We start from the raw sequence: 24,508 nt of genomic DNA, 5'->3' as shown, positions 1-24,508 counted from the left end.
GCTTGTAACGTGAGGGAGTAAAGGATTCGAGTTATTTTTCAAATAGCACGAGCAGAGAGAAGCGGCAATTTAAAAAGCGAGAACACACAGGAGTGGCTGTTTGCAGCACGGCAGCAGAGATGAGCGGGAGCAAGTCTGGGCGGCAGTTTGATAAGGAGGAGCAGAAAGGAGCGGCGGTAACGTTTCCTCGAACTGTGGCGATTTTCAATAATTCCATCAATGTAATATCTCCAACTTTGCAAATCACACCAAGCTGGGTTGCAGTGCGAGCTGCTAGGAGGCTGCAGCGGAATTGGACAGATTCGGTGGATGGCAGATGCCATATAATGAAGATAAGTGTGAGTTTATCCACTTTGGTGGCAAAACCTTGAAGGTAGAATGTTATCTGAATGTTGACCGATTTGTAAAAGCGGAGGGGTATTGAGACCTGGGTATTTTGGTACATCAGTCGTTGAAGTCATTCATACATACAGGTACAGCATGCAGTAAAGGAAGCCAAATGTCATGCTGGCCTTCATAGCGAGGAGATTAGGGTATCGGAGCATGGAGACTTGTACAGCACCTTGCTGAGACCAGACCTTGAGTATTGTGTGCAGTTATGATCATCTAATCTGAGGAAGGACATTCTTGCTTTTGAGGGAGTGTAGCGAATATTCACCAGATTGATTCCAGGGATGGCAGGACTGACATGAAGAAAGATTGGATCGACTAGGCTTATACTCGCTGGAATTTAGAAGAATGAGAGGGGAGCTCATAGAAACATTTAAAATTTGGTCGGGAATGGACAGGTTTGATGGCGTAAAAAGGTTCCCGCAGTCCGAATAAAGGAAGCCCAGTACCAGCGGTCACTGTCTAAGGATAAAGTGTAAACCATTTAGGACCGACACGAGGAGAATCATCTTCACTCAGATCATTGTGAACCTGTGGAATTATGTACCACAGAAAGATGTGGAAGCCAGTTGGATAGATATACTCAAAAGACAGTGAGATATGGCCCTTACGGCTAAAGTGATCAAGGGGCATGGAGAGAAATCAGGAAGGGGAAGTGAAGTTGCATGCTCAGCCATGATCATATTGAATGGTGGTGCTGGCTGGAAGGGACGAATGGCCTACTCCTGCACCTACTTTCTAAGTTTCTATGTTTCTATCTTCAGAATATGAGGTGCTTTGTTGTTCTTCGCCTTTTATTAACAAAAATTAAACACTAATTGCACTATCTTTAAACTTGAATGCGTTCGTAACGTGAGCATTGGTGGTTCAGGGGTAGAATTCTCGCCTGCCACGCGGGAGACCCGGGTTCGATTCCCGGCCAATGCAGTGTTTATGGAAGTATTTCAGAAAGCGTGTATTTAAAAATTAAACTTCCCGACTGTTTCAAGAGCGCACACAGAGAGGAGCGGCTGTTAAATGAGCGGGGGCACAGATATCCTTCGGTATAAAGAGCGGGAGCAGTGAGGATCGCTTGCAACGTGAGGGAGTAAAGCATTTGAGTTATTTTTCAAATAGCACGAGCAGAGGGAAGCGGCAATTTAAAAAGCGAGAACACACAGGAGTGGCTGTTTGCAGCACGGCAGCAGAGATGAGCGGGTGTTGAAAGAGCGGGAGCAAGTCTGGGCGGCAGTTTAATAAGGAGGAGCAGAAAGGAGCGGCGGTACCGTTTCCTCGAGCTGTGGCGATTTTCAATAATTCCATCAATGTAATATCTCCAACTTTGCAAATCACACCAAGCTGGGTTGCAGTGCGAGCTGCTAGGAGGCTGCAGCGGAATTGGACAGATTCGGTGGATGGCAGATGCCATATAATGAAGATAAGTGTGAGTTTATCCACTTTGGTGGCAAAACCTTGAAGGTAGAATGTTATCTGAATGTTGACCGATTTGTAAAAGCGGAGGGGTATTGAGACCTGGGTATTTTGGTACATCAGTCGTTGAAGTCATTCATACATACAGGTACAGCATGCAGTAAAGGAAGCCAAATGTCATGCTGGCCTTCATAGCGAGGAGATTAGGGTATCGGAGCATGGAGACTTGTACAGCACCTTGCTGAGACCAGACCTTGAGTATTGTGTGCAGTTATGATCATCTAATCTGAGGAAGGACATTCTTGCTTTTGAGGGAGTGTAGCGAATATTCACCAGATTGATTCCAGGGATGGCAGGACTGACATGAAGAAAGACTGGATCGACGAGGCTTATACTCGCTGGAATTTAGAAGAATGAGAGGGGAGCTCATAGAAACATTTAAAATTTGGTCGGGAATGGACAGGTTTGATGGCGTAAAAAGGTTCCCGCAGTCCGAATAAAGGAAGCCCAGTACCAGCGGTCACTGTCTAAGGATAAAGTGTAAACCATTTAGGACCGACACGAGGAGCATCTTCTTCACTCAGATCATTGTGAACCTGTGGAATTCTGTACCACAGAAAGATGTGGAAGCCAGTTGGATAGATATACTCAAAAGACATTGAGATATGGCCCTTACGGCTAAAGTGATCAAGGGGCATGGAGAGAAATCAGGAAGGGGAAGTGAAGTTGCATGCTCAGCCATGATCATATTGAATGGTGGTGCTGGCTGGAAGGGACGAATGGCCAACTCCTGCACCTACTTTCTAAGTTTCTATGTTTCTATCTTCAGAATATGAGGTGCTTTGTTGTTCTTCGCCTTTTATTAACAAAAATTAAACACTAATTGCACTATCTTTAAACTTGAATGTGTTCGTAATGTGAGCATTGGTGGTTCAGGGGTAGAATTCTCGCCTGCCACGCGGGAGACCCGGGTTCGATTCCCGGCCAATGCAGTGTTTATGGAAGTATTTCAGAAAGCGTGTATTTAAAAATTAAACTTCCCCGACTGTTTCAAGAGCGTACACAGAGAGGAGCGGCTGTTAAATGAGCGGGGGCACAGATATCCTTCGGTATAAAGAGCGGGAGCAGTGAGGATCGCTTGTAACGTGAGGGAGTAAAGGATTCGAGTTATTTTTCAAATAGCACGAGCAGAGAGAAGCGGCAATTTAAAAAGCGAGAACACACAGGAGTGGCTGTTTGCAGCACGGCAGCAGAGATGAGCGGGTGTTGAAAGAGTTGGAGCAAGTCTGGGCGGCAGTTTAATAAGGAGGAGCAGAAAGGAGCGGCGGTAACGTTTCCTCGAGCTGTGGCGATTTTCAATAATTCCATCAATGTAATATCTCCAACTTTGCAAATCACACCAAGCTGGGTTGCAGTGCGAGCTGCTAGGAGGCTGCAGCGGAATTGGACAGATTCGGTGGATGGCAGATGCCATATAATGAAGATAAGTGTGAGTTTATCCACTTTGGTGGCAAAACCTTGAAGGTAGAATGTTATCTGAATGTTGACCGATTTGTAAAAGCGGAGGGGTATTGAGACCTGGGTATTTTGTTACATCAGTCGTTGAAGTCATTCATACATACAGGTACAGCATGCAGTAAAGGAAGCCAAATGTCATGCTGGCCTTCATAGCGAGGAGATTAGGGTATCGGAGCATGGAGACTTGTACAGCACCTTGCTGAGACCAGACCTTGAGTATTGTGTGCAGTTATGATCATCTAATCTGAGGAAGGACATTCTTGCTTTTGAGGGAGTGTAGCGAATATTCACCAGATTGATTCCAGGGATGGCAGGACTGACATGAAGAAAGACTGGATCGACGAGGCTTATACTCGCTGGAATTTAGAAGAATGAGAGGGGAGCTCATAGAAACATTTAAAATTTGGTCGGGAATGGACAGGTTTGATGGCGTAAAAAGGTTCCCGCAGTCCGAATAAAGGAAGCCCAGTACCAGCGGTCACTGTCTAAGGATAAAGTGTAAACCATTTAGGTCCGACACGAGGAGCATCTTCTTCACTCAGATCATTGTGAACCTGTGGAATTCTGTACCACAGAAAGATGTGGAAGCCAGTTGGATAGATATACTCAAAAGACAGTGAGATATGGCCCTTACGGCTAAAGTGATCAAGGGGCATGGAGAGAAATCAGGAAGGGGAAGTGAAGTTGCATGCTCAGCCATGATCATATTGAATGGTGGTGCTGGCTGGAAGGGACGAATGGCCTACTCCTGCACCTACTTTCTAAGTTTCTATGTTTCTATCTTCAGAATATGAGGTGCTTTGTTGTTCTTCGCCTTTTATTAACAAAAATTAAACACTAATTGCACTATCTTTAAACTTGAATGTGTTCGTAACGTGAGCATTGGTGGTTCAGGGGTAGAATTCTCGCCTGCCACGCGGGAAACCCGGTTTCGATTCCCGGCCAATGCAGTGTTTATGGAAGTATTTCAGAAAGCGTGTATTTAAAAATTGAACTTCCCGACTGTTTCAAGAGCGTACACAGAGAGGAGCGGCTGTTAAATGAGCGGGGGCACAGATATCCTTCGGTATAAAGAGAGGGAGCAGTGAGGATCGCTTGCAACGTGAGGGAGTAAAGGATTTGAGTTATTTTTCAAATAGCACGAGCAGAGGGAAGCGGCAATTTAAAAAGCGAGAACACACAGGAGTGGCTGTTTGCAGCACGGCAGCAGAGATGAGCGGGTGTTGAAAGAGCGGGAGCAAGTCTGGGCGGCAGTTTAATAAGGAGGAGCAGAAAGGAGCGGCGGTACCGTTTCCTCGAGCTGTGGCGATTTTCAATAATTCCATCAATGTAATATCTCCAACTTTGCAAATCACACCAAGCTGGGTTGCAGTGCGAGCTGCTCGGAGGCTGCAGCGGAATTGGACAGATTCGGTGGATGGCAGATGCCATATAATGAAGATAAGTGTGAGTTTATCCACGTTGGTGGCAAAACCTTGAAGGTAGAATGTTATCTGAATGTTGACCGATTTGTAAAAGCGGAGGGGTATTGAGACCTGGGTATTTTGGTACATCAGTCGTTGAAGTCATTCATACATACAGGTACAGCATGCAGTAAAGGAAGCCAAATGTCATGCTGGCCTTCATAGCGAGGAGATTAGGGTATCGGAGCATGGAGACTTGTACAGCACCTTGCTGAGACCAGACCTTGAGTATTGTGTGCAGTTATGATCATCTAATCTGAGGAAGGACATTCTTGCTTTTGAGGGAGTGTAGCGAATATTCACCAGATTGATTCCAGGGATGGCAGGACTGACATGAAGAAAGACTGGATCGACGAGGCTTATACTCGCTGGAATTTAGAAGAATGAGAGGGGAGCTCATAGAAACATTTAAAATTTGGTCGGGAATGGACAGGTTTGATGGCGTAAAAAGGTTCCCGCAGTCCGAATAAAGGAAGCCCAGTACCAGCGGTCACTGTCTAAGCATAAAGTGTAAGCCATTTAGGACCGACACGAGGAGCATCTTCTTCACTCAGATCATTGTGAACCTGTGGAATTCTGTACCACAGAAAGATGTGGAAGCCAGTTGGATAGATATACTCAAAAGACAGTGAGATATGGCCCTTACGGCTAAAGTGATCAAGGGGCATGGAGAGAAATCAGGAAGGGGAAGTGAAGTTGCATGCTCAGCCATGATCATATTGAATGGTGGTGCTGGCTGGAAGGGACGAATGGCCAACTCCTGCACCTACTTTCTAAGTTTCTATCTTCAGAATATGAGGTGCTTTGTTGTTCTTCGCCTTTTATTAACAAAAATTAAACACTAATTGCACTATCTTTAAACTTGAATGTGCTCGTAACGTGAGCATTGGTGGTTCAGGGGTAGATTTCTCGCCTGCCACGCGGGAGACCCGGGTTCGATTCCCGGCCAATGCAGTGTTTATGGAAGTATTTCAGAAAGCGTGTATTTAAAAATTGAACTTCCCGACTGTTTCAAGAGCGTACACAGAGAGGAGCGGCTGTTAAATGAGCGGGGGCACAGATATCCTTCGGTATAAAGAGCGGGAGCAGTGAGGATCGCTTGCAACGTGAGGGAGGAAAGGATTTGAGTTATTTTTCAAATAGCACGAGCAGAGGGAAGCGGCAATTTAAAAAGCGAGAACACACAGGAGTGGCTGTTTGCAGCACGGCAGCAGAGATGAGCGGGTGTTGAAAGAGCGGGAGCAAGTCTGGGCGGCAGTTTAATAAGGAGGAGCAGAAAGGAGCGGCGGTAACGTTTCCTCGAGCTGTGGCGATTTTCAATAATTCCATCAATGTAATATCTCCAACTTTGCAAATCACACCAAGCTGGGTTGCAGTGCGAGCTGCTAGGAGGCTGCAGCGGAATTGGACAGATTCGGTGGATGGCAGATGCCATATAATGAAGATAAGTGTGAGTTTATCCACTTTGGTGGCAAAACCTTGAAGGTAGAATGTTATCTGAATGTTGACCGATTTGTAAAAGCGGAGGGGTATTGAGCCCTGGGTATTTTGGTACATCAGTCGTTGAAGTCATTCATACATACAGGTACAGCATGCAGTAAAGGAAGCCAAATGTCATGCTGGCCTTCATAGCGAGGAGATTAGGGTATCGGAGCATGGAGACTTGTACAGCACCTTGCTGAGACCAGACCTTGAGTATTGTGTGCAGTTATGATCATCTAATCTGAGGAAGGACATTCTTGCTTTTGAGGAAGTGTAGCGAATATTCACCAGATTGATTCCAGGGATGGCAGGACTGACATGAAGAAAGACTGGATCGACGAGGCTTATACTCGCTGGAATTTAGAAGAATGAGAGGGGAGCTCATAGAAACATTTAAAATTTGGTCGGGAATGGACAGGTTTGATGGCGTAAAAAGGTTCCCGCAGTCCGAATAAAGGAAGCCCAGTACCAGCGGTCACCGTCTAAGGATAAAGTGTAAACCATTTAGGACCGACACGAGGAGCATCTTCTTCACTCAGATCATTGTGAACCTGTGGAATTCTGTACCACAGAAAGATGTGGAAGCCAGTTGGATAGATATACTCAAAAGACAGTGAGATATGGCCCTTACGGCTAAAGTGATCAAGGGGCATGGAGAGAAATCAGGAAGGGGAAGTGAAGTTGCATGCTCAGCCATGATCATATTGAATGGTGGTGCTGGCTGGAAGGGACGAATGGCCTACTCCTGCACCTACTTTCTAAGTTTCTATGTTTCTATCTTCAGAATATGAGGTGCTTTGTTGTTCTTCGCCTAATATTAACAAAAATTAAACACTAATTGCACTATCTTTAAACTTGAATGTGTTCGTAATGTGAGCATTGGTGGTTCAGGGGTAGAATTCTCGCCTGCCACACGGGAGACCCGGGTTCGATTCCCGGCCAATGCAGTGTTTATGGAAGTATTTCAGAAAGCGTGTATTTAAAAATTAAACTTCCCCGACTGTTTCAAGAGCGTACACAGAGAGGAGCGGCTGTTAAATGAGCGGGGGCACAGATATCCTTCGGTATAAAGAGCGGGAGCAGTGAGGATCGCTTGTAACGTGAGGGAGTAAAGGATTCGAGTTATTTTTCAAATAGCACGAGCAGAGAGAAGCGGCAATTTAAAAAGCGAGAACACACAGGAGTGGCTGTTTGCAGCACGGCAGCAGAGATGAGCGGGTGTTGAAAGAGCGGGAGCAAGTCTGGGCGGCAGTTTAATAAGGAGGAGCAGAAAGGAGCGGCGGTACCGTTTCCTCGAGCTGTGGCGATTTTCAATAATCCCATCAATGTAATATCTCCAACTTTGCAAATCACACCAAGCTGGGTTGCAGTGCGAGCTGCTAGGAGGCTGCAGCGGAATTGGACAGATTCGGTGGATGGCAGATGCCATATAATGAAGATAAGTGTGAGTTTATCCACTTTGGTGGCAAAACCTTGAAGGTAGAATGTTATCTGAATGTTGACCGATTTGTAAAAGCGGAGGGGTATTGAGACCTGGGTATTTTGGTACATCAGTCGTTGAAGTCATTCATACATACAGGTACAGCATGCAGTAAAGGAAGCCAAATGTCATGCTGGCCTTCATAGCGAGGAGATTAGGGTATCGGAGCATGGAGACTTGTACAGCACCTTGCTGAGACCAGACCTTGAGTATTGTGTGCAGTTATGATCATCTAATCTGAGGAAGGACATTCTTGCTTTTGAGGGAGTGTAGCGAATATTCACCAGATTGATTCCAGGGATGGCAGGACTGACATGAAGAAAGACTGGATCGACGAGGCTTATACTCGCTGGAATTTAGAAGAATGAGAGGGGAGCTCATAGAAACATTTAAAATTTGGTCGGGAATGGACAGGTTTGATGGCGTAAAAAGGTTCCCGCAGTCCGAATAAAGGAAGCCCAGTACCAGCGGTCACTGTCTAAGGATAAAGTGTAAACCATTTAGGACCGACACGAGGAGCATCTTCTTCACTCAGATCATTGTGAACCTGTGGAATTCTGTACCACAGAAAGATGTGGAAGCCAGTTGGATAGATATACTCAAAAGACAGTGAGATATGGCCCTTACGGCTAAAGTGATCAAGGGGCATGGAGAGAAATCAGGAAGGGGAAGTGAAGTTGCATGCTCAGCCATGATCATATTGAATGGTGGTGCTGGCTGGAAGGGACGAATGGCCAACTCCTGCACCTACTTTCTAAGTTTCTATGTTTCTATCTTCAGAATATGAGGTGCTTTGTTGTTCTTCGCCTTTTATTAACAAAAATTAAACACTAATTGCACTATCTTTAAACTTGAATGTGTTCGTAATGTGAGCATTGGTGGTTCAGGGGTAGAATTCTCGCCTGCCACGCGGGAGACCCGTATTCGATTCCCGGCCAATGCAGTGTTTATGGAAGTATTTCAGAAAGCGTGTATTTAAAAATTAAACTTCCCCGACTGTTTCAAGAGCGTACACAGAGAGGAGCGGCTGTTAAATGAGCGGGGGCACAGATATCCTTCGGTATAAAGAGCGGGAGCAGTGAGGATCGCTTGTAACGTGAGGGAGTAAAGGATTCGAGTTATTTTTCAAAAAGCACGAGCAGAGGGAAGCGGCAATTTAAAAAGCGAGAACACACAGGAGTGGCTGTTTGCAGCACGGCAGCAGAGATGAGCGGGTGTTGAAAGAGCGGGAGCAAGTCTGGGCGGCAGTTTAATAAGGAGGAGCAGAAAGGAGCGGCGGTAACGTTTCCTCGAGCTGTGGCGATTTTCAATAATTCCATCAATGTAATATCTCCAACTTTGCAAATCACACCAAGCTGGGTTGCAGTGCGAGCTGCTAGGAGGCTGCAGCGGAATTGGACAGATTCGGTGGATGGCAGATGCCATATAATGAAGATAAGTGTGAGTTTATCCACTTTGGTGGCAAAACCTTGAAGGTAGAATGTTATCTGAATGTGGACCGATTTGTAAAAGCGGAGTGGTATTGAGACCTGGGTATTTTGGTACATCAGTCGTTGAAGTCATTCATACATACAGGTACAGCATGCAGTAAAGGAAGCCAAATGTCATGCTGGCCTTCATAGCGAGGAGATTAGGGTATCGGAGCATGGAGACTTGTACAGCACCTTGCTGAGACCAGACCTTGAGTATTGTGTGCAGTTATGATCATCTAATCTGAGGAAGGACATTCTTGCTTTTGAGGGAGTGTAGCGAATATTCACCAGATTGATTCCAGGGATGGCAGGACTGACATGAAGAAAGACTGGATCGACGAGGCTTATACTCGCTGGAATTTAGAAGAATGAGAGGGGAGCTCATAGAAACATTTAAAATTTGGTCGGGAATGGACAGGTTTGATGGCGTAAAAAGGTTCCCGCAGTCCGAATAAAGGAAGCCCAGTACCAGCGGTCACTGTCTAAGGATAAAGTGTAAACCATTTAGGACCGACACGAGGAGCATCTTCTTCACTCAGATCATTGTGAACCTGTGGAATTCTGTACCACAGAAAGATGTGGAAGCCAGTTGGATAGATATACTCAAAAGACAGTGAGATATGGCCCTTACGGCTAAAGTGATCAAGGGGCATGGAGAGAAATCAGGAAGGGGAAGTGAAGTTGCATGCTCAGCCATGATCATATTGAATGGTGGTGCTGGCTGGAAGGGACAAATGGCCTACTCCTGCACCTACTTTCTAAGTTTCTATGTTTCTATCTTCAGAATATGAGGTGCTTTGTTGTTCTTCGCCTTATATTAACAAAAATTAAACACTAATTGCACTATCTTTAAACTTGAATGTGCTCGTAATGTGAGCATTGGTGGTTCAGGGGTAGAATTCTCGCCTGCCACACGGGAGACCCGGGTTCGATTCCCGGCCAATGCAGTGTTTATGGAAGTATTTCAGAAAGCGTGTATTTAAAAATTAAACTTCCCCGACTGTTTCAAGAGCGTACACAGAGAGGAGCGGCTGTTAAATGAGCGGGGGCACAGATATCCTTCGGTACAAAGAGCGGGAGCAGTGAGGATCGCTTGTAACGTGAGGGAGTAAAGGATTCGAGTTATTTTTCAAATAGCACGAGCAGAGAGAAGCGGCAATATAAAAAGCGAGAACACACAGGAGTGGCTGTTTGCAGCACGGCAGCAGAGATGAGCGGGTGTTGAAAGAGCGGGAGCAAGTCTGGGCGGCAGTTTAATAAGGAGGAGCAGAAAGGAGCGGCGGTACCGTTTCCTCGAGCTGTGGCGATTTTCAATAATTCCATCAATGTAATATCTCCAACTTTGCAAATCACACCAAGCTGGGTTGCAGTGCGAGCTGCTAGGAGGCTGCAGCGGAATTGGACAGATTCGGTGGATGGCAGATGCCATATAATGAAGATAAGTGTGAGTTTATCCACTTTGGTGGCAAAACCTTGAAGGTAGAATGTTATCTGAATGTTGACCGATTTGTAAAAGCGGAGGGGTATTGAGACCTGGGTATTTTGGTACATCAGTCGTTGAAGTCATTCATACATACAGGTACAGCATGCAGTAAAGGAAGCCAAATGTCATGCTGGCCTTCATAGCGAGGAGATTAGGGTATCGGAGCATGGAGACTTGTACAGCACCTTGCTGAGACCAGACCTTGAGTATTGTGTGCAGTTATGATCATCTAATCTGAGGAAGGACATTCTTGCTTTTGAGGGAGTGTAGCGAATATTCACCAGATTGATTCCAGGGATGGCAGGACTGACATGAAGAAAGACTGGATCGACGAGGCTTATACTCGCTGGAATTTAGAAGAATGAGAGGGGAGCTCATAGAAACATTTAAAATTTGGTCGGGAATGGACAGGTTTGATGGCGTAAAAAGGTTCCCGCAGTCCGAATAAAGGAAGCCCAGTACCAGCGGTCACTGTCTAAGGATAAAGTGTAAACCATTTAGGACCGACACGAGGAGCATCTTCTTCACTCAGATCATTGTGAACCTGTGGAATTCTGTACCACAGAAAGATGTGGAAGCCAGTTGGATAGATATACTCAAAAGACAGTGAGATATGGCCCTTACGGCTAAAGTGATCAAGGGGCATGGAGAGAAATCAGGAAGGGGAAGTGAAGTTGCATGCTCAGCCATGATCATATTGAATGGTGGTGCTGGCTGGAAGGGACGAATGGCCAACTCCTGCACCTACTTTCTAAGTTTCTATGTTTCTATCTTCAGAATATGAGGTGCTTTGTTGTTCTTCGCCTTTTATTAACAAAAATTAAACACTAATTGCACTATCTTTAAACTTGAATGTGTTCGTAATGTGAGCATTGGTGGTTCAGGGGTAGAATTCTCGCCTGCCACGCGGGAGACCCGGGTTCGATTCCCGGCCAATGCAGTGTTTATGGAAGTATTTCAGAAAGCGTGTATTTAAAAATTAAACTTCCCCGACTGTTTCAAGAGCGTACACAGAGAGGAGCGGCTGTTAAATGAGCGGGGGCACAGATATCCTTCGGTATAAAGAGCGGGAGCAGTGAGGATCGCTTGTAACGTGAGGGAGTAAAGGATTCGAGTTATTTTTCAAAAAGCACGAGCAGAGGGAAGCGGCAATTTAAAAAGCGAGAACACACAGGAGTGGCTGTTTGCAGCACGGCAACAGAGATGAGCGGGTGTTGAAAGAGCGGGAGCAAGTCTGGGCGGCAGTTTAATAAGGAGGAGCAGAAAGGAGCGGCGGTACCGTTTCCTCGAGCTGTGGCGATTTTCAATAATTCCATCAATGTAATATCTCCAACTTTGCAAATCACACCAAGCTGGGTTGCAGTGCGAGCTGCTAGGAGGCTGCAGCGGAATTGGACAGATTCGGTGGATGGCAGATGCCATATAATGAAGATAAGTGTGAGTTTATCCACTTTGGTGGCAAAACCTTGAAGGTGGAATGTTATCTGAATGTTGACCGATTTGTAAAAGCGGAGGGGTATTGAGACCTGGGTATTTTGGTACATCAGTCGTTGAAGTCATTCATACATACAGGGACAGCATGCAGTAAAGGAAGCCAAATGTCATGCTGGCCTTCATAGCGAGGAGATTAGGGTATCGGAGCATGGAGACTTGTACAGCACCTTGCTGAGACCAGACCTTGAGTATTGTGTGCAGTTATGATCATCTAATCTGAGGAAGGACATTCTTGCTTTTGAGGGAGTGTAGCGAATATTCACCAGATTGATTCCATGGATGGCAGGACTGACATGAAGAAAGACTGGATCGACGAGGCTTATACTCGCTGGAATTTAGAAGAATGAGAGGGGAGCTCATAGAAACATTTAAAATTTGGTCGGGAATGGACAGGTTTGATGGCGTAAAAAGGTTCCCGCAGTCCGAATAAAGGAAGCCCAGTACCAGCGGTCACTGTCTAAGGATAAAGTGTAAGCCATTTAGGACCGACACGAGGAGCATCTTCTTCACTCAGATCATTGTGAACCTGTGGAATTCTGTACCACAGAAAGATGTGGAAGCCAGTTGGATAGATATACTCAAAAGACAGTGAGATATGGCCCTTACGGCTAAAGTGATCAAGGGGCATGGAGAGAAATCAGGAAGGGGAAGTGAAGTTGCATGCTCAGCCATGATCATATTGAATGGTGGTGCTGGCTGGAAGGGACGAATGGCCAACTCCTGCACCTACTTTCTAAGTTTCTATCTTCAGAATATGAGGTGCTTTGTTGTTCTTCGCCTTTTATTAACAAAAATTAAACACTAATTGCACTATCTTTAAACTTGAATGTGCTCGTAATGTGAGCATTGGTGGTTCAGGGGTAGAATTCTCGCCTGCCACGCGGGAGACCCGGGTTCGATTCCCGGCCAATGCAGTGTTTATGGAAGTATTTCAGAAAGCGTGTATTTAAAAATTGAACTTCCCGACTGTTTCAAGAGCGTACACAGAGAGGAGCGGCTGTTAAATGAGCGGGGGCACAGATATCCTTCGGTATAAAGAGCGGGAGCAGTGAGGATCGCTTGCAACGTGAGGGAGTAAAGGATTTGAGTTATTTTTCAAATAGCACGAGCAGAGGGAAGCGGCAATTTAAAAAGCGAGAACACACAGGAGTGGCTGTTTGCAGCACGGCAGCAGAGATGAGCGGGAGCAAGTCTGGGCGGCAGTTTAATAAGGAGGAGCAGAAAGGAGCGGCGGTAACGTTTCCTCGAGCTGTGGCGATTTTCAATAATTCCATCAATGTAATATCTCCAACTTTGCAAATCACACCAAGCTGGGTTGCAGTGCGAGCTGCTAGGAGGCTGCAGCGGAATTGGACAGATTCGGTGGATGGCAGATGCCATATAATGAAGATAAGTGTGAGTTTATCCACTTTGGTGGCAAAACCTTGAAGGTAGAATGTTATCTGAATGTTGACCGATTTGTAAAAGCGGAGGGGTATTGAGACCTGGGTATTTTGTTACATCAGTCGTTGAAGTCATTCATACATACAGGTACAGCATGCAGTAAAGGAAGCCAAATGTCATGCTGGCCTTCATAGCGAGGAGATTAGGGTATCGGAGCATGGAGACTTGTACAGCACCTTGCTGAGACCAGACCTTGAGTATTGTGTGCAGTTATGATCATCTAATCTGAGGAAGGACATTCTTGCTTTTGAGGGAGTGTAGCGAATATTCACCAGATTGATTCCAGGGATGGCAGGACTGACATGAAGAAAGACTGGATCGACGAGGCTTATACTCGCTGGAATTTAGAAGAATGAGAGGGGAGCTCATAGAAACATTTAAAATTTGGTCGGGAATGGACAGGTTTGATGGCGTAAAAAGGTTCCTGCAGTCCGAATAAAGGAAGCCCAGTACCAGCGGTCACTGTCTAAGGATAAAGTGTAAACCATTTAGGTCCGACACGAGGAGCATCTTCTTCACTCAGATCATTGTGAACCTGTGGAATTATGTACCACAGAAAGATGTGGAAGCCAGTTGGATAGATATACTCAAAAGACAGTGAGATATGGCCCTTACGGCTAAAGTGATCAAGGGGCATGGAGAGAAATCAGGAAGGGGAAGTGAAGTTGCATGCTCAGCCATGATCATATTGAATGGTGGTGCTGGCTGGAAGGGACGAATGGCCTACTCCTGCACCTACTTTCTAAGTTTCTATGTTTCTATCTTCAGAATATGAGGTGCTTTGTTGTTCTTCGCCTTTTATTAACAAAAATTAAACACTAATTGCACTATCTTTAAACTTGAATGTGTTCGTAACGTGAGCATTGGTGGTTCAGGGGTAGAATTCTCGCCTGCCACGCGGGAAACCCGGTTTCGATTCCCGGCCAATGCAGTGTTTATGGAAGTATTTCAGAAAGCGTGTATTTAAAAATTGAACTTCCCGACTGTTTCAAGAGCGTACACAGAGAGGAGCGGCTGTTAAATGAGCGGGGGCACAGATATCCTTCGGTATAAAGAGAGGGAGCAGTGAGGATCGCTTGCAACGTGAGGGAGTAAAGGATTTGAGTTATTTTTCAAATAGCACGAGCAGAGGGAAGCGGCAATTTAAAAAGCGAGAACACACAGGAGTGGCTGTTTGCAGCACGGCAGCAGAGATGAGCGGGTGTTGAAAGAGCGGGAGCAAGTCTGGGCGGCAGTTTAATAAGGAGGAGCAGAAAGGAGCGGCGGTACCGTTTCCTCGAGCTGTGGCGATTTTCAATAATTCCATCAATGTAATATCTCCAACGTTGCAAATCACACCAAGCTGGGTTGCAGTGCGAGCTGCTAGGAGGCTGCAGCGGAATTGGACAGATTCGGTGGATGGCAGATGCCATATAATGAAGATAAGTGTGAGTTTATCCACTTTGGTGGCAAAACCTTGAAGGTAGAATGTTATCTGAATGTTGACCGATTTGTAAAAGCGGAGGGGTATTGAGCCCTGGGTATTTTGGTACATCAGTCGTTGAAGTCATTCATACATACAGGTACAGCATGCAGTAAAGGAAGCCAAATGTCATGCTGGCCTTCATAGCGAGGAGATTAGGGTATCGGAGCATGGAGACTTGTACAGCACCTTGCTGAGACCAGACCTTGAGTATTGTGTGCAGTTATGATCATCTAATCTGAGGAAGGACATTCTTGCTTTTGAGGTAGTGTAGCGAATATTCACCAGATTGATTCCAGGGATGGCAGGACTGACATGAAGAAAGACTGGATCGACGAGGCTTATACTCGCTGGAATTTAGAAGAATGAGAGGGGAGCTCATAGAAACATTTAAAATTTGGTCGGGAATGGACAGGTTTGATGGCGTAAAAAGGTTCCCGCAGTCCGAATAAAGGAAGCCCAGTACCAGCGGTCACTGTCTAAGGATAAAGTGTAAACCATTTAGGACCGACACGAGGAGCATCTTCTTCACTCAGATCATTGTGAACCTGTGGAATTCTGTACCACAGAAAGATGTGGAAGCCAGTTGGATAGATATACTCAAAAGACAGTGAGATATGGCCCTTACGGCTAAAGTGATCAAGGGGCATGGAGAGAAATCAGGAAGGGGAAGTGAAGTTGCATGCTCAGCCATGATCATATTGAATGGTGGTGCTGGCTGGAAGGGACGAATGGCCTACTCCTGCACCTACTTTCTAAGTTTCTATGTTTCTATCTTCAGAATATGAGGTGCTTTGTTGTTCTTCGCCTTTTATTAACAAAAATTAAACACTAATTGCACTATCTTTAAACTTGAATGCGTTCGTAACGTGAGCATTGGTGGTTCAGGGGTAGAATTTTCGCCTGCCACGCGGGAGACCCGGGTTGGATTCCCGGCCAATGCAGTGTTTATGGAAGTATTTCAGAAAGCGTGTATTTAAAAATAAACTTCCCCGACTGTTTCAAGAGCGTACACAGAGAGGAGCGGCTGTTAAATGAGCGGGGGCACAGATATCCTTCGGTATAAAGAGCGGGAGCAGTGAGGATCGCTTGTAACGTGAGGGAGTAAAGGATTCGAGTTATTTTTCAAATAGCACGAGCAGAGGGAAGCGGCAATTTAAAAAGCGAGAACACACAGGAGTGGCTGTTTGCAGCACAGCAGCAGAGATGAGCGGGTGTTGAAAGAGCGGGAGCAAGTCTGGGCGGCAGTTTAATAAGGAGGAGCAGAAAGGAGCGGCGGTACCGTTTCCTCGAGCTGTGGCGATTTTCAATAATTCCATCAATGTAATATCTCCAACTTTGCAAATCACACCAAGCTGGGTTGCAGTGCGAGCTGCTAGGAGGCTGCAGCGGAATTGGACAGATTCGGTGGATGGCAGATGCCATATAATGAAGATAAGTGTGAGTTTATCCACGTTGGTGGCAAAACCTTGAAGGTAGAATGTTATCTGAATGTTGACCGATTTGTAAAAGCGGAGGGGTATTGAGACCTGGGTATTTTGGTACATCAGTCGTTGAAGTCATTCATACATACAGGTACAGCATGCAGTAAAGGAAGCCAAATGTCATGCTGGCCTTCATAGCGAGGAGATTAGGGTATCGGAGCATGGAGACTTGTACAGCACCTTGCTGAGACCAGACCTTGAGTATTGTGTGCAGTTATGATCATCTAATCTGAGGAAGGACATTCTTGCTTTTGAGGGAGTGTAGCGAATATTCACCAGATTGATTCCAGGGATGGCAGGACTGACATGAAGAAAGACTGGATCGACGAGGCTTATACTCGCTGGAATTTAGAAGAATGAGAGGGGAGCTCATAGAAACATTTAAAATTTGGTCGGGAATGGACAGGTTTGAAGGCGTAAAAAGGTTCCCGCAGTCCGAATAAAGGAAGCCCAGTACCAGCGGTCACTGTCTAAGGATAAAGTGTAAACCATTTAGGACCGACACGAGGAGCATCTTCTTCACTCAGATCATTGTGAACCTGTGGAATTCTGTACCACAGAAAGATGTGGAAGCCAGTTGGATAGATATACTCAAAAGACAGTGAGATATGGCCCTTACGGCTAAAGTGATCAAGGGGCATGGAGAGAAATCAGGAAGGGGAAGTGAAGTTGCATGCTCAGCCATGATCATATTGAATGGTGGTGCTGGCTGGAAGGGACGAATGGCCAACTCCTGCACCTACTTTCTAAGTTTCTATGTTTCTATCTTCAGAATATGAGGTGCTTTGTTGTTCTTCGCCTTTTATTAACAAAAATTAAACACTAATTGCACTATCTTTAAACTTGAATGTGTTCGTGACGTGAGAATTGGTGGTTCAGGGGTAGAATTCTCGCCTGCCACGCGGGAGACCCGGGTTCGATTCCCGGCCAATGCAGTGTTTATGGAAGTATTTCAGAAAGCGTGTATTTAAAAATTAAACTTCCCGACTGTTTCAAGAGCGCACACAGAGAGGAGCGGCTGTTAAATGAGCGGGGGCACAGATATCTTTCGGTATAAAGAGCGGTAGCAGTGAGGATCGCTTGTAACGTGAGGGAGTAAAGGATTTGAGTTATTTTTCAAATAGCACGAGCAGAGGGAAGCGGCAATTTAAAAAGCGAGAACACACAGGAGTGGCTGTTTGCAGCACGGCAGCAGAGATGAGCGGGTGTTGAAAGAGCGGGAGCAAGTCTGGGCGGCAGTTTAATAAGGAGGAGCAGAAAGGAGCGGCGGTACCGTTTCCTCGAGCTGTGGCGATTTTCAATAATTCCATCAATGTAATATCTCCAACTTTGCAAATCACACCAAGCTGGGTTGCAGTGCGAGCTGCTAGGAGGCTGCAGCGGAATTGGACAGATTCGGTGGATGGCAGATGCCATATAATGAAGATAAGTGTGAGTTTATCCACTTTGGTGGCAAAACCTTGAAGGTAGAATGTTATCTGAATGTTGACCGATTTGTAAAAGCGGAGGGGTATTGAGACCTGGGTATTTTGGTACATCAGTCGTTGAAGTCATTCATACATACAGGTACAGCATGCAGTAAAGGAAGCCAAATGTCATGCTGGCCTTCATAGCGAGGAGATTAGGGTATCGGAGCATGGAGACTTGTACAGCACCTTGCTGAGACCAGACCTTGAGTATTGTGTGCAGTTATGATCATCTAATCTGAGGAAGGACATTCTTGCTTTTGAGGGAGTGTAGCGAATATTCACCAGATTGATTCCAGGGATGGCAGGACTGACATGAAGAAAGACTGGATCGACGAGGCTTATACTCGCTGGAATTTAGAAGAATGAGAGGGGAGCTCATAGAAACATTTAAAATTTGGTCGGGAATGGACAGGTTTGATGGCGTAAAAAGGTTCCCGCAGTCCGAATAAAGGAAGCCCAGTACCAGCGGTCACTGTCTAAGGATAAAGTGTAAACCATTTAGGACCGACACGAGGAGCATCTTCTTCACTCAGATCATTGTGAACCTGTGGAATTCTGTACCACAGAAAGATGTGGAAGCCAGTTGGATAGATATACTCAAAAGAGAGTGAGATATGGCCCTTACGGCTAAAGTGATCAAGGGGCATGGAGAGAAATCAGGAAGGGGAAGTGAAGTTGCATGCTCAGCCATGATCATATTGAATGGTGGTGCTGGCTGGAAGGGACGAATGGCCTACTCCTGCACCTACTTTCTAAGTTTCTATGTTTCTATCTTCAGAATATGAGGTGCTTTGTTGTTGTCGCCTTTTATTAACAAAAATTAAACACTAATTGCACTATCTTTAAACTTGAATGTGTTCGTAATGTGAGCATTGGTGGTTCAGGGGTAGAATTCTCGCCTGCCACGCGGGAGACCCGGGTTCGATTCCCGGCCAATGCAGTGTTTATGGAAGTATTTCAGAAAGCGTGCATTTAAAAATTAAACTTCCCGACTGTTTCAAGAGCGTACACAGAGAGGAGCGGCTGTTAAATGAGCGGGGGCACAGATATCCTTCGGTACAAAGAGCGGGAGCAGTGAGGATCGCTTGTAACGTGAGGGAGTAAAGGATTTGAGTTATTTTTCAAATAGCACGAGCAGAGGGAAGCAGCAATTTAAAAAGCGAGACACACAGGAGTGGCTGTTTGCAGCACGGCAGCAGAGATGAGCGGGTGTTGAAAGAGCGGGAGCAAGTCTGGGCGGCAGTTTAATAAGGAGGAGCAGAAAGGAGCGGCGGTACCGTTTCCTCGTGCTGTGGCGATTTTCAATAATTCCATCAATGTAATATCTCCAACTTTGCAAATCACACCAAGCTGGGTTGCAGTACGAGCTGCGAGGAGGCTGCAGCGGAATTGGACAGATTAGGTGGATGGCAGATGCCATATAATGAAGATAAGTGTGAGTTTATCCACTTTGGTGGCAAAACCTTGAAGGTAGAATGTTATCTGAATGTTGACCGATTTGTAAAAGCGGAGGGGTATTGAGACCTGGGTATTTTGGTACATCAGTCGTTGAAGTCATTCATACATACAGGTACAGCATGCAGTAAAGGAAGCCAAATGTCATGCTGGCCTTCATAGCGAGGAGATTAGGGTATCGGAGCATGGAGACTTGTACAGCACCTTGCTGAGACCAGACCTTGAGTATTGTGTGCAGTTATGATCATCTAATCTGAGGAAGGACATTCTTGCTTTTGAGGGAGTGTAGCGAATATTCACCAGATTGATTCCAGGCATGGCAGGACTGACATGAAGAAAGACTGGATCGACGAGGCTTATACTCGCTGGAATTTAGAAGAATGAGAGGGGAGCTCATAGAAACATTTAAAATTTGGTCGGGAATGGACAGGTTTGATGGCGTAAAAAGGTTCCCGCAGTCCGAATAAAGGAAGCGCAGTACCAGCGGTCACTGTCTAAGGATAAAGTGTAAGCCATTTAGGACCGACACGAGGAGCATCTTATTCACTCAGATCATTGTGAACCTGTGGAATTCTGTACCACAGAAAGATGTGGAAGCCAGTTGGATAGATATACTCAAAAGACAGTGAGATATGGCCCTTACGGCTAAAGTGATCAAGGGGCATGGAGATAAATCAGGAAGGGGAAGTGAAGTTGCATGCTCAGCCATGATCATATTGAATGGTGGTGCTGGCTGGAAGGGACGAATGGCCAACTCCTGCACCTACTTTCTAAGTTTCTATGTTTCTATCTTCAGAATATGAGGTGCTTTGTTGTTCTTCGCCTTTTATTAACAAAAATTAAACACTAATTGCACTATCTTTAAACTTGAATGTGTTCGTAACGTGAGCATTGGTGGTTCAGGGGTAGAATTCTCGCCTGCCACGCGGGAGACCCGGGTTCGATTCCCGGCCAATGCAGTGTTTATGGAAGTATTTCAGAAAGCGTGTATTTAAAAATTAAACTTCCCGACTGTTTCAAGAGCGTACACAGAGAGGAGCGGCTGTTAAATGAGCGGGGGCACAGATATCTTTCGGTATAAAGAGCGGTAGCAGTGAGGATCGCTTGCAACGTGAGGGAGTAAAGGATTTGAGTTATTTTTCAAATAGCACGAGCAGAGGGAAGCGGCAATTTAAAAAGCGAGAACACACAGGAGTGGCTGTTTGCAGCACGGCAGCAGAGATGAGCGGGTGTTGAAAGAGCGGGAGCAAGTCTGGGCGGCAGTTTAATAAGGAGGAGCAGAAAGGAGCGGCGGTACCGTTTCCTCGAGCTGTGGCGATTTTCAATAATTGCATCAATGTAATATCTCAAACTTTGCAAATCACACCAAGCTGGGTTGCAGTGCGAGCTGCTAGGAGGCTGCAGCGGAATTGGACAGATTCGGTGGATGGCAGATGCCATATAATGAAGATAAGTGTGAGTTTATCCACTTTGGTGGCAAAACCTTGAAGGTAGAATGTTATCTGAATGTTGACCGATTTGTAAAAGCGGAGGGGTATTGAGACCTGGGTACTTTGGTACATCAGTCGTTGAAGTCATTCATACATACAGGTACAGCATGCAGTAAAGGAAGCCAAATGTCATGCTGGCCTTCATAGCGAGGAGATTAGGGTATCGGAGCATGGAGACTTGTACAGCACCTTGCTGAGACCAGACCTTGAGTATTGTGTGCAGTTATGATCATCTAATCTGAGGAAGGACATTCTTGCTTTTGAGGGAGTGTAGCGAATATTCACCAGATTGATTCCAGGGATGGCAGGACTGACATGAAGAAAGACTGGATCGACGAGGCTTATACTCGCTGGAATTTAGAAGAATGAGAGGGGAGCTCATAGAAACATTTAAAATTTGGTCGGGAATGGACAGGTTTGATGGCGTAAAAAGGTTCCCGCAGTCCGAATAAAGGAAGCCCAGTACCAGCGGTCACTGTCTAAGGATAAAGTGTAAACCATTTAGGACCGACACGAGGAGCATCTTCTTCACTCAGATCATTGTGAACCTGTGGAATTCTGTACCACAGAAAGATGTGGAAGCCAGTTGGATAGATATACTCAAAAGACAGTGAGATATGGCCCTTACGGCTAAAGTGATCAAGGGGCATGGAGAGAAATCAGGAAGGGGAAGTGAAGTTGCATGCTCAGCCATGATCATATTGAATGGTGGTGCTGGCTGGAAGGGACGAATGGCCAACTCCTGCACCTACTTTCTAAGTTTCTATGTTTCTATCTTCAGAATATGAGGTGCTTTGTTGTTCTTCGCCTTTTATTAACAAAAATTAAACACTAATTGCACTATCTTTAAACTTGAATGTGTTCGTAACGTGAGCATTGGTGGTTCAGGGGTAGAATTCTCGCCTGCCACGCGGGAGACCCGGGTTCGATTCCCGGCCAATGCAGTGTTTATGGAAGTATTTCAGAAAGCGTGTATTTAAAAATTAAACTTCCCGACTGTTTCAAGAGCGTACACAGAGATGAGCGGGGGCACAGATATCTTTCGGTACAAAGAGCGGGAGCAGTGAGGATCGCTTGTAACGGAAGGGAGTAAAGGATTTGAGTTATTTTTCAAATAGGACGAGCAGAGGGAAGCGGCAATTTAAAAAGCGAGAACACACAGGAGTGGCTGTTTGCAGCACGGCAGCAGAGATGAGCGGGTGTTGAAAGAGCGGGAGCAAGTCTGGGCGGCAGTTTAATCAGGAGGAGCAGAAAGGAGCGGCGGTACCGTTTCCTCGAGCTGTGGCGATTTTCAATAATTCCATCAATGTAATATCTCCAACTTTGCAAATCACACCAAGCTGGGTTGCAGTGCGAGCTGCTAGGAGGCTGCAGCGGAATTGGACAGATTCGGTGGATGGCAGATGCCATATAATGAAGATAAGTGTGAGTTTATCCACTTTGGTGGCAAAACCTTGAAGGTAGAATGTTATCTGAATGTTGACCGATTTGTAAAAGCGGAGGGGTATTGAGACCTGGGTATTTTGGTACATCAGTCGTTGAAGTCATTCATACATACAGGTACAGCATGCAGTAAAGGAAGCCAAATGTCATGCTGGCCTTCATAGCGAGGAGATTAGGGTATCGGAGCATGGAGACTTGTACAGCACCTTGCTGAGACCAGACCTTGAGTATTGTGTGCAGTTATGATCATCTAATCTGAGGAAGGACATTCTTGCTTTTGAGGGAGTGTAGCGAATATTCACCAGATTGATTCCAGGGATGGCAGGACTGACATGAAGAAAGACTGGATCGACCAGGCTTATACTCGCTGGAATTTAGAAGAATGAGAGGGGAGCTCATAGAAACATTTAAAATTTGGTCGGGAATGGACAGGTTTGATGGCGTAAAAAGGTTCCCGCAGTCCGAATAAAGGAAGCCCAGTACCAGCGGTCACTGTCTAAGGATAAAGTGTAAGCCATTTAGGACCGACACGAGGAGCATCTTCTTCACTCAGATCATTGTGAACCTGTGGAATTCTGTACCACAGAAAGATGTGGAAGCCAGTTGGATAGATATACTCAAAAGACAGTGAGATATGGCCCTTACGGCTAAAGTGATCAAGGGGCATGGAGAGAAATCAGGAAGGGGAAGTGAAGTTGCATGCTCAGCCATGATCATATTGAATGGTGGTGCTGGCTGGAAGGGACGAATGGCCAACTCCTGCACCTACTTTCTAAGTTTCTATGTTTCTATCTTCAGAATATGAGGTGCTTTGTTGTTCTTCGCCTTTTATTAACAAAAATTAAACACTAATTGCACTATCTTTAAACTTGAATGTGTTCGTAATGTGAGCATTGGTGGTTCAGGGGTAGAATTCTCGCCTGCCACGCGGGAGACCCGGGTTCGATTCCCGGCCAATGCAGTGTTTATGGAAGTATTTCAGAAAGCGTGTATTTAAAAATTAAACTTCCCCGACTGTTTCAAGAGCGTACACAGAGAGGAGCGGCTGTTAAATGAGCGGGGGCACAGATATCCTTCGGTATAAAGAGCGGGAGCAGTGAGGATCGCTTGTAACGGAAGGGAGTAAAGGATTCGAGTTATTTTTCAAATAGCACGAGCAGAGGGAAGCGGCAATTTAAAAAGCGAGAACACACAGGAGTGGCTGTTTGCAGCACGGCAGCAGAGATGAGCGGGTGTTGAAAGAGCGGGAGCAAGTCTGGGCGGCAGTTTAATCAGGAGGAGCAGAAAGGAGCGGCGGTACCGTTTCCTCGAGCTGTGGCGATTTTCAATAATTCCATCAATGTAATATCTCCAACTTTGCAAATCACACCAAGCTGGGTTGCAGTGCGAGCTGCTAGGAGGCTGCAGCGGAATTGGACAGATTCGGTGGATGGCAGATGCCATATAATGAAGATAAGTGTGAGTTTATCCACTTTGGTGGCAAAACCTTGAAGGTAGAATGTTATCTGAATGTTGACCGATTTGTAAAAGCGGAGGGGTATTGAGACCTGGGTATTTTGGTACATCAGTCGTTGAAGTCATTCATACATACAGGTACAGCATGCAGTAAAGGAAGCCAAATGTCATGCTGGCCTTCATAGCGAGGAGATTAGGGTATCGGAGCATGGAGACTTGTACAGCACCTTGCTGAGACCAGACCTTGAGTATTGTGTGCAGTTATGATCATCTAATCTGAGGAAGGACATTCCTGCTTTTGAGGGAGTGTAGCGAATATTCACCAGATTGATTCCAGGGATGGCAGGACTGACATGAAGAAAGACTGGATCGACGAGGCTTATACTCGCTGGAATTTAGAAGAATGAGAGGGGAGCTCATAGAAACATTTAAAATTTGGTCGGGAATGGACAGGTTTGATGGCGTAAAAAGGTTCCCGCAGTCCGAATAAAGGAAGCCCAGTACCAGCGGTCACTGTCTAAGGATAAAGTGTAAGCCATTTAGGACCGACACGAGGAGCATCTTCTTCACTCAGATCATTGTGAACCTGTGGAATTCTGTACCACAGAAAGATGT

General features: G+C 45.7%; 16 non-coding genes across 16 annotated transcripts; all 16 read left to right on the top strand.

Moving 5' to 3' along the window:
- The first annotated feature begins 1,246 nt into the window (after window positions 1–1,246).
- On the top strand, window positions 1,247–1,317 carry trnag-gcc (transfer RNA glycine (anticodon GCC)). Its single transcript has one exon. It is a non-coding gene; the product is annotated as a tRNA-Gly (tRNA).
- Window positions 1,318–2,721: 1,404 nt separating this feature from the next.
- Window positions 2,722–2,792, top strand: trnag-gcc (transfer RNA glycine (anticodon GCC)). Its single transcript has one exon. It is a non-coding gene; the product is annotated as a tRNA-Gly (tRNA).
- Window positions 2,793–4,197: 1,405 nt separating this feature from the next.
- On the top strand, window positions 4,198–4,268 carry trnag-gcc (transfer RNA glycine (anticodon GCC)). Its single transcript has one exon. It is a non-coding gene; the product is annotated as a tRNA-Gly (tRNA).
- Window positions 4,269–5,664: 1,396 nt separating this feature from the next.
- On the top strand, window positions 5,665–5,735 carry trnag-gcc (transfer RNA glycine (anticodon GCC)). The gene has a single exon. It is a non-coding gene; the product is annotated as a tRNA-Gly (tRNA).
- Window positions 5,736–7,139: 1,404 nt separating this feature from the next.
- trnag-gcc (transfer RNA glycine (anticodon GCC)) lies at window positions 7,140–7,210 on the top strand. The gene has a single exon. It is a non-coding gene; the product is annotated as a tRNA-Gly (tRNA).
- Window positions 7,211–8,615: 1,405 nt separating this feature from the next.
- On the top strand, window positions 8,616–8,686 carry trnag-gcc (transfer RNA glycine (anticodon GCC)). Its single transcript has one exon. It is a non-coding gene; the product is annotated as a tRNA-Gly (tRNA).
- Window positions 8,687–10,091: 1,405 nt separating this feature from the next.
- On the top strand, window positions 10,092–10,162 carry trnag-gcc (transfer RNA glycine (anticodon GCC)). The gene has a single exon. It is a non-coding gene; the product is annotated as a tRNA-Gly (tRNA).
- A 1,405-nt stretch (window positions 10,163–11,567) lies between these two features.
- Window positions 11,568–11,638, top strand: trnag-gcc (transfer RNA glycine (anticodon GCC)). Its single transcript has one exon. It is a non-coding gene; the product is annotated as a tRNA-Gly (tRNA).
- Window positions 11,639–13,035: 1,397 nt separating this feature from the next.
- trnag-gcc (transfer RNA glycine (anticodon GCC)) lies at window positions 13,036–13,106 on the top strand. The gene has a single exon. It is a non-coding gene; the product is annotated as a tRNA-Gly (tRNA).
- Window positions 13,107–14,495: 1,389 nt separating this feature from the next.
- trnag-gcc (transfer RNA glycine (anticodon GCC)) lies at window positions 14,496–14,566 on the top strand. The gene has a single exon. It is a non-coding gene; the product is annotated as a tRNA-Gly (tRNA).
- Window positions 14,567–15,970: 1,404 nt separating this feature from the next.
- trnag-gcc (transfer RNA glycine (anticodon GCC)) lies at window positions 15,971–16,041 on the top strand. Its single transcript has one exon. It is a non-coding gene; the product is annotated as a tRNA-Gly (tRNA).
- A 1,404-nt stretch (window positions 16,042–17,445) lies between these two features.
- On the top strand, window positions 17,446–17,516 carry trnag-gcc (transfer RNA glycine (anticodon GCC)). Its single transcript has one exon. It is a non-coding gene; the product is annotated as a tRNA-Gly (tRNA).
- Window positions 17,517–18,919: 1,403 nt separating this feature from the next.
- trnag-gcc (transfer RNA glycine (anticodon GCC)) lies at window positions 18,920–18,990 on the top strand. Its single transcript has one exon. It is a non-coding gene; the product is annotated as a tRNA-Gly (tRNA).
- A 1,403-nt stretch (window positions 18,991–20,393) lies between these two features.
- On the top strand, window positions 20,394–20,464 carry trnag-gcc (transfer RNA glycine (anticodon GCC)). The gene has a single exon. It is a non-coding gene; the product is annotated as a tRNA-Gly (tRNA).
- A 1,404-nt stretch (window positions 20,465–21,868) lies between these two features.
- On the top strand, window positions 21,869–21,939 carry trnag-gcc (transfer RNA glycine (anticodon GCC)). The gene has a single exon. It is a non-coding gene; the product is annotated as a tRNA-Gly (tRNA).
- A 1,389-nt stretch (window positions 21,940–23,328) lies between these two features.
- On the top strand, window positions 23,329–23,399 carry trnag-gcc (transfer RNA glycine (anticodon GCC)). Its single transcript has one exon. It is a non-coding gene; the product is annotated as a tRNA-Gly (tRNA).
- Window positions 23,400–24,508: the final 1,109 nt, after the last annotated feature.

This window comes from Pristiophorus japonicus, unplaced genomic scaffold, assembly GCF_044704955.1.
Source record: "Pristiophorus japonicus isolate sPriJap1 unplaced genomic scaffold, sPriJap1.hap1 HAP1_SCAFFOLD_270, whole genome shotgun sequence".
NCBI classification, from domain to species: Eukaryota; Metazoa; Chordata; class Chondrichthyes; family Pristiophoridae; genus Pristiophorus; species Pristiophorus japonicus.
The sequence above is the reverse complement of the archived record's forward strand: the minus strand, read 5'-3'. Positions and strand labels throughout refer to the sequence as shown.